This window comes from Nuphar pumila, chromosome 7 (genome assembly GCF_984573655.1).
Source record: "Nuphar pumila chromosome 7, dmNupPumi1.hap1.1, whole genome shotgun sequence".
Lineage (NCBI taxonomy): Eukaryota > Viridiplantae > Streptophyta > Magnoliopsida > Nymphaeales > Nymphaeaceae > Nuphar > Nuphar pumila.
This window is the reverse complement of record NC_143255.1, coordinates 93,928,035-93,947,136: the sequence shown is the minus strand read 5'-3', so window position 1 is coordinate 93,947,136 and position 19,102 is coordinate 93,928,035. Positions and strand designations below refer to the sequence as shown.

The window sequence follows — 19,102 nt, the reverse complement described above, 5'->3', positions numbered from 1 at the left end:
AAAGATGATGCTAGAAGATGCTGCCCTTTTGTTTTTGGGACAAGGAGAAACCAATGTTATGGGCCAAGAGGTACCACGTTGACTGTGACCCTAATTCAGTGTTTGCGGTGTAGAACACGAGTACTCCCCCTCCCCACCGGGAATGGTGTTCTATTGGCTTCAACCTTGTGGCAAGAGATGCATACTACATCTATCGAACTCGTGAAGTCCTTCAACTTGAACATCTTAAGCTGATCCACTTAGCCTGGTCAGCGGAGCCTTGGTAGGCCAGGAAAATTCAGTCCTTCATGAATTATCCTTAACAGATCTCCCTGAGAGACATGATCAGTGGCAAAGAATGTTCTGCAGGCAAGAGACACTATCCAATGACAGACCCATTTGTTATCTTCTCAAAAATGTCAGTGACTACAAAAATATTCAAAATATCCACTTCAAGGCACATGAATACATGTCTACTGGTCTTGGACACGAGCACCGTAGTGTTCATAGAACTTACAAATGTGCAAAAGTCCAATTAAAATGCTTTTGCACATAGATCATTTGAAGGTTGTGCAGCCGTTTATCTAGTCAGTCTCGGGTGAATGCTACTAGTTCACTCTTTTCATTATTCTTTTTTGATAAGCGACCTGGGCGATAATCCTTGATAATTTCAAGATGGAGGCCTTGGTTAACATCTTCTTACTGAATCCATGATCTCATAAGATTTTTGACTTATTATTTCATCCATTAATCCCAGCACATTGTCAATATTTATTTAGATGCGCTGCTATACTATAAAATTTTCAGTATGCTATTGATTTATCAAACTGCAGCATATGATAACATTTATCCAGTAGAAATATTAAGGCATGCTTAGGCTAATTATTGTATGGCAGTTATAATTCATGCTACCAAGAATAGGGGTTTTCTGATGATCTGGATTCTTTTAAAACTCACAAAAGGTTTCAATTTTCCCCCAAGAGTTTGAAGGGCATTTTGCAGTTTTTCTTTATATTTTCTTTAGCATGTTCATCCATATGTAGTGTATCCCTCATTCATTATTCAACAGTTCATGGCGGCAGCATAATAAATTCAATTTGTGTAAGTCGACGAGATTACTAGCTTGAGAGATATCTTCTTGTAATGCAGAAAGGAAAATAGTTTAATTACCAAATCTGCCATCCATCCCCAAGTTGGGCCAGACTCAAAAAGTATAAAGTTTTTATTCACCTTGGTGTCTGATGGATAGATGTCTGGTTTAAGGATGCAAACCTTTTTCATCATCATCATCATGACAAGAGGAAACTGATAAAAAACAAATACAGATATAACAAAAGCTAATATTATGAAATAACATAATTATCCTAGTAAGCTAAAATGATTCAGGGAACATTCAAAGTGCATCCGAAATTTCATCAGAAAAGGCCCTTAAATTGATGAAGAAAACAATTGCATTAATAACAAGTCCCTCCTCCATGCCTTTGAGCAAAAGGAATGTAAGACATGTTTGTTCTAGTGATTCTTCGGTTTAAGCCCAAATATAAGCAAGCAAACCCATTTTGTGATATATACATAAAAGAGAGGAGTAACTCATACCTCAAAAATGGGATTTCCTCAATAGGGAAAATCATGGCTGAATCTTGAGTTCTACTTAAAATGTGTAAGACTGACTTTCTCTTCACACAAAAATATACATGCAGTTTGCCATGAAATACAAAACTAAGTCGGACTTTTTAAAGCTTTCCATGCTTTTAAATTATGTAAGCTTATCCAGATTTTTTTTGACTTGTTTAAAGAAATTATTATTACCTGGTTTTTTCAACGGGGCTTGAGTTTTTGCCCCCAAGGGATAAATTCTGCAACAAAGAGTTCTCAGAATGAATTGAATTGAGTTAAGTCATACAACTTAATAAGGAGTTAGCTTAGCTAGTCAATAGCCAAGCTCCAGTTCAGAATATTTGACTTGTGCAAGTTATTCCAAATTGCTTAGGACCAGAGAGTAAGATACACAGAGTTTATCAACACTCATTCTACTATGAAGAGCTCACCCTTTGGGTTCCATCCATTGGAAACATGTCCTTAACGCAATTAGTGGAGGAACTTCAACCACTACTCAAAGGAGCATCTTCATCTACTAGAACTGCAGTCTCCTCTGTCGACATTTCCAATCCCGGTAAATCTCTTTGTTTTCTTGATTCAGGTGCTTCTTTTCATATGACATCAAATATAGATATGTTATTCGGATGTCATAACTCAAATGGGTCAAATGTTTTTACCGTTGATGAAATATCTTTTGAAATCAAAGGAATAGGAAATTTCAAAAATATTTCTCAAAACTCAAAAAAAAAATGTATTTCACAAATTAGATATATTCCTAAACTTAACCTAAATCTTTTATCCGTCTCTCAATTATCTGACCATAGGTATAATGTTTTCTTTTCCTCTCGTGGTTGTTGAGTGCAGGATCACCAGTCAGCCGGGGCGTAGCTAGGATTCATGTGACGGGGGGGGGGGGGGGGCAAATAGGGGTGTAGCAAAAAAACAATAAATTTGGTGTGATAGTCTGGGGTTTGGGGGTAGCGCCCCCAATTATTTTTTCGAGATAAAATAAAAAATGGCTATAACTATTAATAATAATCTATTTCATATGGACAAATCAAACTATTTGCTGTAGTCAGGGCTGGGCTAGGACTGGGCTACAAAAATGGATAAAAATCTATTTCATATGGAATCAGGGATGGGCTAGGACCGAGCTTTAAAAAAAAACAATTTTTTTTTAACTGGACCGGGAGGCAGGACTGGGCTACATCCCAGTTCTGTAGCCCCCCCATCTCCGCCTATGCCAGTCAAGGAAGTTGATTGGGAAAGACCATAGAGGAGGCTTGTATTACATGAATTTTTTGGAAATACCTAAGAGTACATTATATTGTAATGTTCAGAAAATGAACTTGGATCTATGACACAAGAGACTTGACCATCCTAGTATATCTAAGATCTAGTTTTTTTAAAAGTTGATTTTTTTTGTAATTTTGAAACCTTTACATGTGAAAAATATATTTTTGGAAAAATGAAAAGATTGTCTTTTCAAGAAAGATCCTTTGTCACTTCTCGACAACTTGAGTTAGTACATTCGAATGTATGGGGACCCACACCTGTTATCTCAAAAGGTAGTTTCATGTATTATGTAATTTTTGTAAATGACTTTACATGACATACTTGGATTTATTTTTTTAAACATAAATCCGAAGTTTTCTCACATTTTCAAATATTTTATAACCTAGTCAAAAATCAATTCAAAAATAGCATTTCAATCCTTCGCACCGACTCAGAGAGAGAGTTCTTATCAAAAGACTTAAAAGATTATTTGAATCTATACGGTATTACCAGAGTTACTAGTCGAGGAAGCGAGAGCAGGAAGCGATACAGAAAGCGGGAGCGGAAAGCGAGGCACTTTCAAAAATTTAGAAAGTGGGGAAGCGTGGGACCACTTAGAAGAAAATTCCAAGCTGTCTCGGAAGCGACCTAGGAAGCGAACCGGAAGCGAGGGGGAAGCGAAAAAATAAAAAAATGGGGAAGCAAGGGGGAAGCGTGGGGGAAGCATGGGGAAACGTGGGGGGAAGCGCTTCCCATAAAAGGGAAGCACGCTTCCCAAAAAGGGGGACGCTTCCCCTCACGCTTCGGAAGCGCGATGTTTCGCGCTTCCGAAGCGCGCTTCGGGGAAACGCGCTTCCCCTTTTGCCTAGGCGCTTTCGGTAACTCTGGGTATTACACATCAAAGATCATGTCTCTACACTCCTCAACAAAACGGTTTAGCAGAAAGAAAACATAAGTATATTATAGAAACAACAAGAACTTTACTCATTACACATCAAGTATCAAAAACCTTTTGGGCCGAAGCAACTCTTACTACAGTTTATCTTATTAATATGATGCCATCTTCTTCACTAAACAATATATCTCCTATTGAAAAACATTTTAAGCAAATTTCAGATTATTCTAAATTAAGGGATTTTGGGTGTAAATATTTTGTTTTTACTGATAAAAATGCTAAACTCTCTCCTCATGCTATTCCTTGTGCCTTTTTGAGATATGCAAGTCATAAAAAAGGTTATAAATGTTTTGACCTTAAAACTAAAAAGTTGTATGTATCAAGGAATGTATCCTTCTTAGAAAAAAAAGTTTTTTTTAAAGTGAGAACTCTAAGAAAATAGATGAGCATTCTTTTCTGCTGGACTTAGTTCCAAAGATTGATGAAGGTGATATTGATGAAATTCAAGAAGATCAAAATGATATGATAAGCACAAAACCATTTAGTGCTCATCAAGATTGTATTCAATATTGTAGCCGGAATAATCTAGAAAAACCATATGCTCTCAAAAAATATACTAAAGACCAAGAACAAATATCAACTAGAAAGTAATCTATAGTATCTAAAGTTTCCAAAAAATTTGTGTCCTATGAGTCTTTTTCACCGAAGTATCAAGCCTACATTGCCTTGATATACTCCTACATAGAGCCTTCTAATAATGTTGCTGTAAATGAACAGTCGGAATGGGTCGAAGCAATGACAACAGAATTAAAAGCCTTGAAATGGAAAATACCTGACTATCCAAGATATTCCACTATGCAAAAAGCCTATAGGTTGTCGATGGATGTACAAAGTTAAAACCAAAAGTGACGACACTCTTGATAGATTTAAAGCTCGATTAGTTGCCAAAGGCTATTATCAAAAGTATGAAATAGGCTATGAAAAGACTTTTGCTCCATTTGCTAGAATGACCACAGTTAAGATCTTAATAGCCCTTGCCTCTATAAATAAATGACATATATATCAAATGGATGTTAAGAATGCATTTCTCAATAGAAGCCTAGCCAAAGAAGTGTATATGGAACCACCACCTGGCATTAACATTCCTAAAAGAAAGACTCTTCGTTTAAACAAGGCTTTGTATGAGCTTAAGCAAGCCCCAAAAGCTTGGTATGATAAATTTAGTTAAGTTATGCTTGATTTTGGTTTTCAATATTGTCTTACTAACATAACTTTGTTTGTTAAGAATTTTGATGCATGTGTTATTATTTTTCTCCTTTATATAGACGATATGATCATCACTAGAAGTGATAAACAGGGAGTTAACAACATTAAAAAATTTCTCAAAATACACTTTGAAATGAGTTATTTTGGATTTTTAAAATTCTTTCTTGACATAGAAGTCACTTATTCCTCTAGAGGTTATTTGCTAACTCAATCTAAATTTGCTCTATATATTGTTGACATGTCTGACATCTTAGATGGAAGACAGGTCGACACTCTTGAAGTTGTAAATATCAAAATGAAGATTGGCGATGGAGAACCACTTGAAAATCCAACACCTTACAGACAACTTGTTGGAGCACTATCTTATCTTTCCATTATAAGACCTGACATTGCGCATACAGTTCGCACAACAAGTCAATTTCAACATGCTCCTACCACTGTTTATATGAGAGTTGTTTTATGTATTATTAGATATATTAAAACTTTCAATTTTTGAGGACTTTTCTTATCTGCTTCTTTCTCCTTAGATCTAACTGCTTATACGGATGCAGATTGGGGAGGGGATCTTAATGATCGACATTCAACTACTGGTTTTTCTGTATTTTTAAGTGAATCATTGATTTTTTGGAGGTGCAAGAAGCAACAAAAAGTCACTCTCGTCAACTAAAGCCGAGTACAGAGCTATGACTACAACCACTATGAAAATAATCTGGCTAAGGCACTTGCTTCATGACATGGGTGTTGAGTGTACAGGGGCATCACGACTATGCTGCGATAATAAAAGTTCGATTTACATTGCCAGCAACTAGACATTCCACAAACACACCAAGCATATCGAGATGGATTGTCTACGTACGAGAGAAATTTTTACACGACACCATTGATCTTTCCTATGTCTCCTCAGAATATCAACTGACAGATTTCTTTACCAAACTTTTCGCTGCTCCTCGCTTTCACTTTTTTTTTAACAAACTTTCGGTTATTCAACCGTAAGTTTGAAGATGAGTGTTAAATAATATGTAATATCCTAGTCTAACTAGAAAATGTTCCTTTCTTTTTAGTCTAACTAGAATAGGATTTTTTCTTTTTTCTTTTTCACATTTTTAGCCTTTTTGACCAAGTCAAAACTTGACTAGTCAAAAAGTGAAAGTCATAGGGCTCCCAACGGCTCTAAATAGAGCCATTGGGAGCCCAATGACTCTCCCTTCCCCCTCTCTCAATGTGTTATAAATAAGGGGTTGTCCCCCTCTTGCAAGGGATGAATTCAAGTGGTGTTTTCCCATTTAAATAATTTTTTCTCTTATTTTTTATACCTTTTTTTGGGTATTGTGTATGAAGTATGAACCTTTGTGGTTCTTGTGAATGATCTTTTTCGGTATTTTGGTTGGAGCTACTTGAAGCTTCGTTTGGTGATAATCCAAGAACTCATCTTCTTTCAAGGGACATTCAATAATTTACAAATATAGTTCAAAGAAGGGGGGTCACTGAACTCTTAAAGCTTCCAAGAAAATTATTTTAACTTTTAGTATCTGCCTCTCAGTTGGATTCACTCAGGATCTCCAACCATTCATCTTCAGAGCATATAAATACCAGTACAATTCACCTGAAGAAAAAAGCCTCAGAAGTTAATGTTGTATATTTACAGTCTTCATTCAAATGAAATGGAATTTAGGTAACAGAAAACAAAAGGATCATATGTAGAAGCTGACCATGAAACATTGACAAGATCCTTATTTCATGGTGTGTCAAAAACATTCACAGTTTTCATTGGAAGCTTTCCTTTATGATCTGCTGAAAGCTCTGTCAAGTTAATCTGCTGGCTGCCAAGCCTAACGCTACCCAACCATGAAACTACCTGTTGGATGTGAGGTCTTGCTTTAGGACACTCATTTACACAAAGCCATGCAACTTCAAGTACTTGTAGCATCTGTTTAATGTTGCATTTCTCTGAAATTAACAGATCAAAGATATCTTCTTCTCTCCTCTCCTTCTTTATCTGCTTCACCCAAGACACCAAATCCCTGCAAACCTTTGGTTTGCACACATCCACAGCCCTCCTACCAGTAAGGAGCTCCAAAAGAACAATCCCAAAACTGTAAACATCTCCCATAGGAGTTGCAACAGAAGATTGTGCATATTCTGGTGGAATATATCCTAGAATTTCAACTAAATCAGTAGTCACGTGTATTGTGAGGATTCATTAGCCTTGCAAGCCCAAAATCTGATAGATGAGCTTCAAATTCTTGATCAAGTAGTATATTGCTTGACTTGATGTCTCGATGCAGAATGCTGGGATGGCATTCTGCGTGTAAAAAAGATAATCCTCTAGCTGCTCCTTGAGTTATATGCATTCTAGTCTCCCAGTCCAATGCTGGTCCACCACCAACTCTCTCATGCAACCAAAAATCCAAGCTTCCATTCTCCATGCATGAATAAATCAATAACTGATCTTTCCCGTAGCGACAATAACCTTGTAGTGGGACAAGATTTGCATGTCAAGCTCTAGAGAGGATTTCAATTTCTGCTCGAAATTCTCTCTCCATTTGCCCACATTCATCTGAAAGTCGCTTAATTGCAACTCTTTGGCCATCAGACAGTGTTGCTCTCTGTAAACCAGACCAAAGCCTCCACATCCAATGATATTGGATTGGTCAAAATTGCTAGTGGCTTTCAAAATATTGTCAGTAGTCAGTTCTTTTTTTCCTGGTTTTGAAACAGACATACCATTTCAGAACTGGAAGATCCCAAAGGTTCGTTTTGATCAATGCTAGCTGAACTGCTATCTTGACGCTTTCTAAGATATCCACACATAATGAAGAGCACAAATGAGACACCAAAAACTATTACAGAGACCACCAACGACAATAATAATACTGACGCGGGGTCGCACTTTCTTCAAGTTCATGATAGAAGGTGGTGAAGAGGGGCAAGAATGAAATGGTTCTCCACAAAGACCAGGATTCCATTCGTAGCTTGATGCCGAGAATGTTGAAAATTGTGAACCGGTGGGGATTGGCCCCCACAGATGGTTATATGCCACACTGAATCTAGACAAAAAGTTGAGCTTTCTCATTAAAGATGGTATTGTTCCAGAGAGATTATTGAATGACAAATCCAGTCCTTCCAAGCTCCACATGTATGATATGCTCTCAGGAATCGTTCCTGAGATGTTATTCATGCTAAGGTCCAGGGTGTTTAGGTACTTCAGATTTCCAAACTCTGGCCATATTATTCCAGTAAGCCGGTTGTAGCTGAGAATCAGAGATGGCGGGATGATAGATAACTGATTATAATGCAACCCTACCGCACTAATATTTTGCTTGAAGAACAATGGAATATCCATTGGACTTGATGAGATATTGCCGGAAATAACAGATTTTAATACTGTCAAGGTTCTGGAAATTTCACCACTAAGTGAATTGTTAGACAAATCCAAGTAAAAGAGAAGGTCAAGAGTGCCGAGCCAAGAAGGGATGCCTCTGGTAAGATGATTGCACGATAAATCTAGCACCTGCAAATTTTTACATCTCTCCAACCACAGCGGGATCGAACCTGAAAGAGCAGAATTTGGGATCACTAGGACCGTCAAGTTGTCAAAACTATTGATGCTGTTCAATGGCATCTCTTCACCATGAAAGTTTCTGGTAAGAACCAAAGCAGTAAGATTTCTGCACCGTTGTAGAACCCCCAGTGTCCTTGAAATGTTGGTGAAACTATTGTTCGACAACGACAAGAAAGTTAGTGCTCGCAAGTTTTGGAAGTTATCAAGGATGTGACCAACAAGTTTGTTCCTTGCAAAGTTTATGTTTTTCAGCTGCTTGCATGATGAGAGAATTTCTGGGATATTACCACTGATCCCATTTGAAGCAATATCTATAGAACTGAGACTAGTCATTCCAGTAAAATTGAGATCAATAGTTTCACTCAACGAATTGTTCCTCAAATTAAGCAGGCGAAGCTTCAAACATGAAGCGAGCAAAGCAGGCAACCAGCCTACAAACCGATTGGAGTGAGCACAGAGATGCTCTAAATTATGAAGACTTCCAAAAACATCTGGGATAGTTCCCGAAAATTCATTTGCTGAAATTTCTAACTTAACAATGTTTGAAAGATTACCAATGCGATCACTCAATTGCCCAGAAAGTGAGTTCTGCAAGGCAGAGAAACGCTTCAGTGACTTCAAACCGAACAAGTCATCCTGAAAACCTCCTGACAAGTTGTTAAAACCAAGATACAGTCCTCATAGCGACCGACAATTACCAAATCCGGCCGGTAGGTCCCTGGAAAACCAGTTCATGGAAAAATCCAATTCTTCAACCTGGGGGACATTTTGCATATCTCGGCACTGATAGAACCATATTGAAAATAGTCAAGTTGAGTGCGCCATGAAGAATTGGCAGATCACCACTGAAGGAATTGTTGGGATTTTCTGGTTCCGGTGGTGGATTTCTGGCGAAGCCTCAATTGGCACCCTTGAGCAGCGGTGGCCCTGCGTAAAAACAAAAATAACACAGAGCACGCGTACCTGATGCCGCCATTGGTGGAGCTGCTGTGCTCGTCGAAGATGGTCGCCAGCTTTTCTCTGCTCAACCAGGCTGCTGCCCTCCACGAGCCTAGGCTTCCGGATGCAGCCAGTGAGTAGACCTTCTTTTTCACTTCTGTTACATTCCGTATCAGGGTCACTCATGATACCCTGTTTTTATAAGCATAGGGTGAGAACGGTTTGCGTAACCATTCCCCCTTATCTTATGCTGATTTATCGGCAGGATCATCCCTTATCGGGGATGTATCCACATTGTGGATAACCACCACGTTAATCGTGGTGGTTAATCCAATATTCTCTCACTTGATCCGACGATAAATCTTTTTAACCAGAAAACCTTATGGAAATAACTTGATAAATATATTGGCCTTTATAATCTATTCTAAAGGTCCTTAGTTGAATCTCTAATCCTTAGGAGATTGACAACAACCATAATGAGAATAAAAAACTGAAAGTGATCACTTTATTTATATGCATATGTCAAAAAGAGTTTAACAATCCCATTTTCATTACATGTTCGAAATATAATCCCGGTGCTAGCCCTTTATTAAGATGATCAACGATCATCTCTTTGGTACCAATATTAACAATATGCACTAAATGATTCTCCGTCCTTTCTTTAACAACAAAAAACTTCAATTCCATATGCTTACATGACGTAGTACTTTTGTTGTTGTTCGAAAAGGACACCGCAACTTTATTATCACAGTAGACCTTCAGTGGCTTCCCAATGGAATCGACCACCTTTAACTGTGATATGAAGTTCTTTAACCATATAGCCTACGAAGTAGTCTCGTACAATGCAATAAATTCTGCTTCCATGGTGTGGGCAACAATAGTCGTCTGCTTCCCACTCCTCCAAGAGATTGCGCCCCCAGCAAGTAAGAAGACGTACCCAGTAATAGACTTTCTACTATCACGACATCCTCTTAAATCCGCATCTGAGTAGCAAATGACCTCGAGGTGATCAACTTTATGATACATTAACATATAGTCATTTGTCCCTTGCAAGTACCGCAAGACTTACTTGGCAGCCTTCCAATGGGGTAAATATGGGTTAGACTGAAATCTGCCAAGTACCCCTACTGCAAAAGAAATATCTGGTCGAGAATATGTCTGCGCGTACTGCAAGCTGCCAACAACTGATGCATATGGATAAGCACTTATCTGTGCTTTGTCAATATCGTTATGTGGACAATCCTTTAGACTCAGCTTATCACTTTTTGATATGGGTGTAGAATTAAGAGAACAATTCTCCATCCCATATCGCTTTAACACCTTTTCTATATAGGATCTTTGGGAGAGGCCTAGAAAACCTTTTGCTCGGTCTCAGCGAATCTCAATGCCAAGAACGTAAGCAGCCTCACCCATATCTTTCATATCAAAATGTGATGCAAGAAACTGTTTTGTCTCTTAAAGCAACTTTATATCGTTGGTTGCAAGTAAGGTATATACAACATCAATATAATGAACTTACTCCCACTTTCCTTAAGGTATATACATTGATCGATAATGTTTTCTGTAAACCCGAAAGTCACAATGACTTGAAAAAATTTAATATACCACTGTCGGGAGGCCTGTTTAAGTCCATATATTGATTTGTTAAGCTCGCATATCAAACGATCATCTTCAGAGAAACCAAGAGGTTGTTCCATGCATACCTCTTCATTCAGATCCCCGTTGAGGAACGTTGTTTTCACATCCATCTGATGTAGCTTTAAGTCATAATGAGGTACAAGGGCCAAAATTATCCTCATTGACTCCTTAGTTGAGACAGGAGAAAATGTCTCATTATAGTCAATGCCCTCCATCTGAGTGAATCCTTTAGCAACCAATCTTGCTTTATGTCTCTCTATGTTACCATTGGAGTCCTTCTTGGTCTTAAAGACCCATTTACACCCTACGGGCTTTACTCCTTTAGGTAACGTGACAAGATCCCATACTTGATTTTTAGCCATAGAGTCTAACTCTTCTTTCATGGCTTCTATCCAGTGCGAAGATTGTTTGCTTTCATCAGCTTCCATAAAAGTCAATGGGTCATCATCCATATCTATGAAATCACCAGGCTCCTGAAGGTACACCACATAATCAGGATGTATGGCAGATCTCTTAATCCTTGTGGATCTCCAAACATGTTGTTCCTCAGATTCAGATTGAACCTGATCATCCTATTCGTGCTCTTTCGCATTGTCCACAATAGGTTCACTTTGGATTTATGCATTAACAATCGAATGATCGACCACACCATCATTAGGAATAACAATGTGGTATCTTTCGATGTTTTCCTTAACATGTGACGAAACTGGATCCTGTACTTCCTCAAAACCAAGGCTTTGAAGTGCACTCAATCCTACTGAACCATCTTCTAGGAATTTTGCCTTATCCGTTTCAACAATCTATGGTGAGTGAGATGAGCAATAAAACTTGTACCCTTTTGATCTTTCTGGATAACCAATGAAATATCCACTGGTTGTTCTTAGATCAAAGGCTTTAATGTGGGGGTTATACAGTTTAGCCTCTGCAGGACATCCCCATATGTGCATATAAGACAGTGATGGTTTCCTACCTGTCCACAACTCGTAAGGAGTTTTAGGCACAGATTTCGTAGGAACCTTATTCAAAATATGCACAACAGTCCTTAAGGTTTCACCCCACAACTTTATGGGAAATGTTGAATAATTCAACATAGCTCTAACCATTTCCTTAAGCGTACGATTTCTCCTTTCAGCTACACCATTCTGATAGACACTACCAGGCATTATATATTGAGACACAATGCCTTCCTCTTTGAGAAATCACGCTAATAGTCCTTCTCTTTGCCCCATCTCAGTAAATCTACCATAATATTCGCCACCTCTATCAGACCTGACTATCTTAATAACCTTATTAATTTGTTTCTCTACTTCTTTCTTAAATTTCTTAAACATCTGAAAAACATAAGTTTTTTCAAAGATCAAGTAGAGATACATATACCGAGAATAATCATCAATAAAGGTGATAAAATATTTTTTGCCTGTATAACAAGGGGAAAATGGTCCACATATATCCGTATGGACTATCTCCAATATCTCACTGCTGCGTTTGACACCCTCTTTATATGTGTTTGTATGTTTAGCCTTTATGCAATCAACACATAGGTCATTGTAGGTAAAATCTAGAGATTTCAAGATCCCTTCATTTACGAGTCTCTTTATTCTCTTTTCAGAGATATGACCCAGCCTTCGATGCCAAAGCATGTAAGATTTATCATTTATCAAGCTACGTTTATTTCCAACCAATGCGTATTCAAAAGTCAGAGACTCCTGAGTTTGGATCTTCACATTCAATCTATATAAACCGTCATAAACTGATGCAGAACCAATTTCAATTAAATTTCTGAATATGAACAATTTGGAATTTTCAAACTTAAAACAATATCCAAATTTATCTAACTTTGAAATTGAAAATAAGTTTCTACTATACGATGAAATATAAAAGACATCATGAAGATCTAAAACTACGCCTGTATCTAGAGTAATCCTGCAGGTTCCAACACCCTTCACATGTGAACGCATCTTGTTTCCCGAATAGATGCATTTCTCATGCATTGTTGGTTCCCTTTTGCTCAGGAACAACTATAGACAGTTGGAAATATGAACAGTAGCACTAGAATCAATCCACCAACTATTTTCAGGAATTTATAATAAATTACATTAATGAGAAACAAATGACAAATTACCTTTATTTTTCAACCACTTCTTGTACTTTATGCAATCTGCCTTTATGTGTCCCTTCTTTTTGCAAAAGAAGCACTTTATGGGAGCAGAGTTTGATTGCTTGTCTTGGATGACTTATTCCCAGTTGGCTTCTTCCTAACATTTCTCTTAAATGCATTCTTCTTTGGTCCTACCTTGGATGTATAAGAAGCCATATGTGCACTCTGCACCTTCTCCCCTTTCAACCTTTCTTCTTCTTCAACACACTTGGACATAAGTTCATTGAACGTCCATTCATCATTATATGCGTTGTAAGAGATTTTGAAAGGTCCGTATTCCAAAGGTAAGAACGTTAGAACTAAATGCACTAGGAAAGAACCAGAGATGGTGAGTTTCATGTCATTTAGCTGAGACGCTATGTTTCTCATCTCCAAAATGTGCTGACGAATGTTTTCCCCTCTAGTATATTTCATAGATATGAGTTTTGACATCAGAGTACTGGCTCTGGCCTTATTTGAACTCACAAACTGTGCCTCAATGACATTCATGAATTGCCTCACTATTCTGCATTGTGGGATAACACTACGAATATTCTTATCTACTTTAGATTGCAAAAGCAATAAGCTAAGCCTATTTGAGCGCTTCCACTTCTCAAAAGTAATCTTTTGATCAGCAATGTTATGATCAGTGAGGGTAGCGGGTTCATCTATCCTTAGGGCCAGATCTAAATCCATATACCTTAATGTAAAAAAAATAGTTTATTTCCAATCACTAAAATTAGATCCATCAAGAAAATGTATATAGCTAGAGTCATCTAAAATCATAAAACTAGAAACTGCATGACAAAAGACACGTATCAAGAAGCATTCATACAAAACTAAACTTTAATAGAAAAAGCAAAAGAATAAAGACCCTTAATATGCTTATTTCCTGGCGAGTGAAGGGTGTCATCGGAGTCCTACTTTGGTAAGAGCTCCGACACACGAAACCACTTCGCCTACCGACCATATTCGGTAAAATTAAGGTTCTTGTGAAGTTAGACATCAACACAAGGTACCTTTGGATACACATGTGTGATGTATCTCAACACATTTACCTTATTTTACCCTACTTAAATTTCAAACACGATAAAACTACCTTTAAATCTTTTATCGTTTCATGAATATAAGTACAATAGTAATATTGGCTAAAACCATATGATAGTATAACATTTTGACAACATACGTGTATTCAGTCACTTTGGTGACATGAATACACTAAGTTATCTAACTATCCTTGATGCCAATATTATATACACATTTATACATGCATAATTACAAATAAATGCATGAGTAATAACCCAAGTCAAACTTAAATGGGTAAAACCTTGGGTCCTCAAGCAGAAACTGGCTTGAAAGCACTTTGAACCAGTCATCCAAGAGTCTGAACCGGTTCTGAACCTTATGAACCGGGTCAAGTATGAATAAAAGTTCACAAAACCCCTATAATTGTATGCCAAAATCCCTGTATTATCTTATATTTAAGAAAACAGGGTCTTAGCATCTTGGAACTGGTGAGAAACTGGAAGGAACCAGTCAAAAACGGCTCTGAACCGGTCCCGAAAGGGAACCGAATCAGTCCTTGATCCGGTTCAGGCTAAATAGTGCATGAACCCTACTGGATCCGGGTCAAAACCCGACTATAACCGGATCCGGGTCAAACCTGAAATAATCTAGATTCGAGTTGGACCCGGTAGTATCTGGATCCGGGTCGAACTCGGTAAGAACCGGATTTGGGTCAGACCCGGTAATATCTGGATCTGGGTCAGACCCGGTAAGAACCGGATCCGGGTCGGACCCAGTAATATCTAGACTCGGGTCGGACCCAGTAATATCTAGACTCGGGTCAGACCCGGTAAGAACCGGACCCGGATCGGACCCAATAATATCTGGATTCGGGCCAGATCCGGTAACAACCGAATCCGGGTCAGACCCAATATTATATGGATCCGGGTCGAAACCCGAGATTAACCGGATCCGGACCATATCCGAGTCTGACCTAATAAAAGAAAAACGAAAAGGGTAGAAAACCCCGATCTTTTAGAAAAAAGGGGTTTTCCCCATTTTCATTGCCAGCAACCAATGTTGCCGGTCGGCGACCCACGTTGCCTGCCAGCGAAACCTGAAAAGCAGAGCTTCAACGATTCCACAGTCGCCCGAAGACTACTCCGGCAGTTCAGCAGCACCTAGAAAAAAGGTGATACTGCGCGGCAGTCTCCGGCGACGGCGAAAGAACCAGCGGCCTAATGGCCTCAGGTAAGAACCCTGAAAACCCCTTAAATTTTATTTGTTGTCTGTCGACCAATGGCGACAGTCGCCGACTGCCGTCGACTGGCTGCACAATCGCCCCACGACAATCTGCCATGCCGGACAGCCAGAGCACACCCCGCAGCGGAAGCGGGGTGTGGGCCCATAACCCAAAGTTGGGATTTCTGGTTCCGGTGGTGGATTTCCGGCGAAGCCTCAATCGGCACCCCTGAGCAGCGGTGGCCCTGCGTAAAAACAGAAATAACACAGAGCACACGTACCTGATGCCACCATTGGTGGAGCTGCTGTGCTCGTTGGAGATGGTCGCCAGCGTTTCTCTGCTCAATCGGGCTGCTGCCTTCCATGAGCCCAGGCTTCCGGATGCAGTCGGTGAGTAGACCTTCTTTCTCACTTCTGTTACATTCCGTATCAGGGTCGCTCATGATACCCTGTTTTTATAAGCATAGGGAGGAAATAGTTTGCGTAACTGTTTCCCTTTATCTTATGCTGATTTATCGGCAGGATCATCCCTTATCGGGGATGATAACCACCACGGTGGTTAATCCAACAGGAATTGCTCGAGATATTAAAAACTCTAATCGACGGCATGTTCGTTGTGTTCGGGATCCATCCCGAGAAGTTGTTAGAGCTCAAGTCTAAGACCTCAAGCTTCTGCAGGTCGAACAGTTGGTGTGGCAGCAGGCCTGCAAGTCTGTTCATTGAGAGATTGAGGCACCTGAGATGAGACAGTGAGTCAAGAGAACCAGGAGATAGAACACCACTCAATCCTTTGTCCCCAAGAGCCAAACAAACCACCCTTTTCACCAAATTTGATGATTCCCAAAACCCTTCACAAGTCACACCAGCCCAGCTACAAAAATCTGAATTGTTCTGCCAACCAGCAATCCCTCCATCTAAGCCCTTCAAAAACCCTCTTAGTGCATGCAACTCAGTTGAATCAGAACTCAGTGCTTCCTGAAAATGAAAGCCCAAGCCCACCAAGAAGAGCCAAAAGAGCTGCACCCTGACATTGACACCCATCTGCTCAAAACTAATCAACCAACATCAGGTACACCAAAATTCAGGTGCACAATCTATAGCACTCAGCAAAACCCAATAAAACAGAAAGAAAGGAGATGAAGTGATTGGGGGTTCTAGCATACCAATTAGCATAAAAAAATCAACCTTGATCATGAAAACCAAAAACCCACCAAGAAAATCTCATGAAACCCGACCTCATGTTCGCATCTGTCATGACTAAGAAGCCAAGGATCATGATCAAAAGATTGGGTTTTCTTTGCTTTTCTTGATGACCAAGTAATGCAAACTCAAGGATAGGTACAATATTTGTCGTCGTTTAAGTGAGAAAACAAAAAATGGGGAGGTGAAAAGAGGAAAGAATACAAATGAAATTTGGAGAGAGAGAGAGAGATCATGAATGGAGGGGGACTGAATGCCTCTTGGGGGAGGTTCGTTGGTCGTTTTCGTCCGCCTCGAGGGAGTCGAACCGTTAAAATTGTGGGAGAGGGATCCACGGTGACCGTTGATCTTGCTCGACTTTGTTATTAAAAAAAAAACGAAAAAAAACGAACAGATTCGACACTTGAGCTATACGATTCTTTAAGACACACCTGTGTGGAAGCAGATCAGGTGATGCTGAACATGAGCGTTTGACATCATGGCCATCCGATTTGTATTTTAAAAAGCTTAAAAGTCAACAAAACCACGTGGCATTCATAAAAAATGCAAACAGACGGCCATGATGTCGGCATGAGAAAAAACGCTCATGTTCAGCATGACCTGATCTGCTTCCCACCTATGTGTGGACGGACCCATTCTTGCCTGGGAGCTGTCTCGCGTTTGATACACAGGGCATACCATGTTCATGACAGCGCAAAAAGACACCCAGGACAAATACCACACTGGTTTTCACAGGTGGAGTTTGTGCTGCCATGCAAACATGACTTAAGGGTATATTTGATGGCTTCTCCAGGGTTGGACGAAATGAACAAAAAAGACAGAATAAACCATTGGTTATGTTCATTCCGTAACAACTGTTCTAAATCTAATGTTTGTTTGAACCATGCTTAAATGCTATATTCTAAATATTCATTGTTTGATGATAATGTGCGAACTTTGGACAGTCATGGATAATGGGTCGAATTACTTCATTTTGGATTGGATGACCCAATCCATTCACCATTTTACATGTTTTAATAAGTTTATTATTATTTTTTAACTAAAAAAGGAGGAGGCATGAGAAGGTATTGAGCTCGGTCAAGGTTTGAACCAAGCTGGACTCAGTTAGAGTTTTAACTGAGTTGATACTTTGATAGCTTCTTTACGGCGATAACTTCTTCGCCCAACATGGAAGACTAGAATACGGTGCCCACCGAACCCATTCCGACAATGTTCTCGCCAGAATTCAGGCACCGAAGCAAGGCATCCACCGTGAAATTCAATTTCTAGAAAGTCGTCATCGTCCAGGGGCCCATCTTTACCTCCCGCTTATAGTTCTGACCAATTTCGTATACGACGAAACTCCGACGAAGCACCCAGCCACCGCCGACCAGCACGAACATCCTGGCGGCAAAAGTCACAACGAGAGTCCACACCAACGGCCCAACCCAGCGGCAGGAGGGATTCTTCGATGGGACCTCCTCGATCGGCTCCGGGCATAGCCGAAGGAGGACGCCGCCGCACAGGCCCAGATTTCCAGCGAACGACGACGGGTGGAGTTCCTGGAAGATCAGCGTCGACGAGGGATCATGCCGGAGAGCGAGTTCTGCAAGAGATCGATCTGGGTGATCGTCAAAAGCGTGGGTAGCTCCTGTGGGATTCGATCAGAGAGTGAGTTCTTGCTGAACTAAACGGTCACCAACTTCTCACAGTTTTCGATGTCTTCCAATAGGCACAGAGGCCGGCGTCGGGTGGGGAAGAGAGACCCGTCGATGTTTTTTTTATCGTTCCACCCGTCTCTGTTATTTTTGTAATATGTAGAACAAAAAGGACAGTATATAATGAACGCGGTGAAAAACATTTTACACGTCCACCGCGTCCCATGTTTGTTAAAAAATGTGTTTTTTATCCCCTGCAACGCCTGGGACTTACCGTCAAACATACCCTAAAGAAACAGTTAGGAATATGACATAAACGGCTCTCCCACAGTGAGACCAGTGACCAATGTTGTCAAAATGGGTTCACTAGGTGAATCGGTTTCTTAAAAAGAGAAAAAAATAAAAATGGAATCAATCTTTGAATCATATCTTTCTTACTGACACGTGGCATTAAAAAATAAAAAATGTTATATAATGTTAACAATATTTTTTTTAGCCCCCTTCATAATATTAAAAAAATGAATTGAATCGATCTTGGGTTGATTGTATATGAATGGACTGATTCAGACCGATTTTGACAACATGGACAGTGAGAAATCTCAGAAAAATATCAGCATATGTTAAAACCACCAAAATATAAATTATATGAAAAACTATAAAAGTATTTTATATCATGTTAGTACATGACAGAAACAAGACATTTACAAAATATGTGATACTTTCAAAAT

At 39.4% G+C, this 19,102-nt stretch overlaps 1 pseudogene; it reads right to left on the bottom strand.

The window, feature by feature from the left end:
* Positions 1-6,749: 6,749 nt before the first annotated feature.
* On the bottom strand, positions 6,750-18,658 carry LOC149832501 (phytosulfokine receptor 1-like; annotated as a pseudogene).
* Positions 18,659-19,102: the final 444 nt, after the last annotated feature.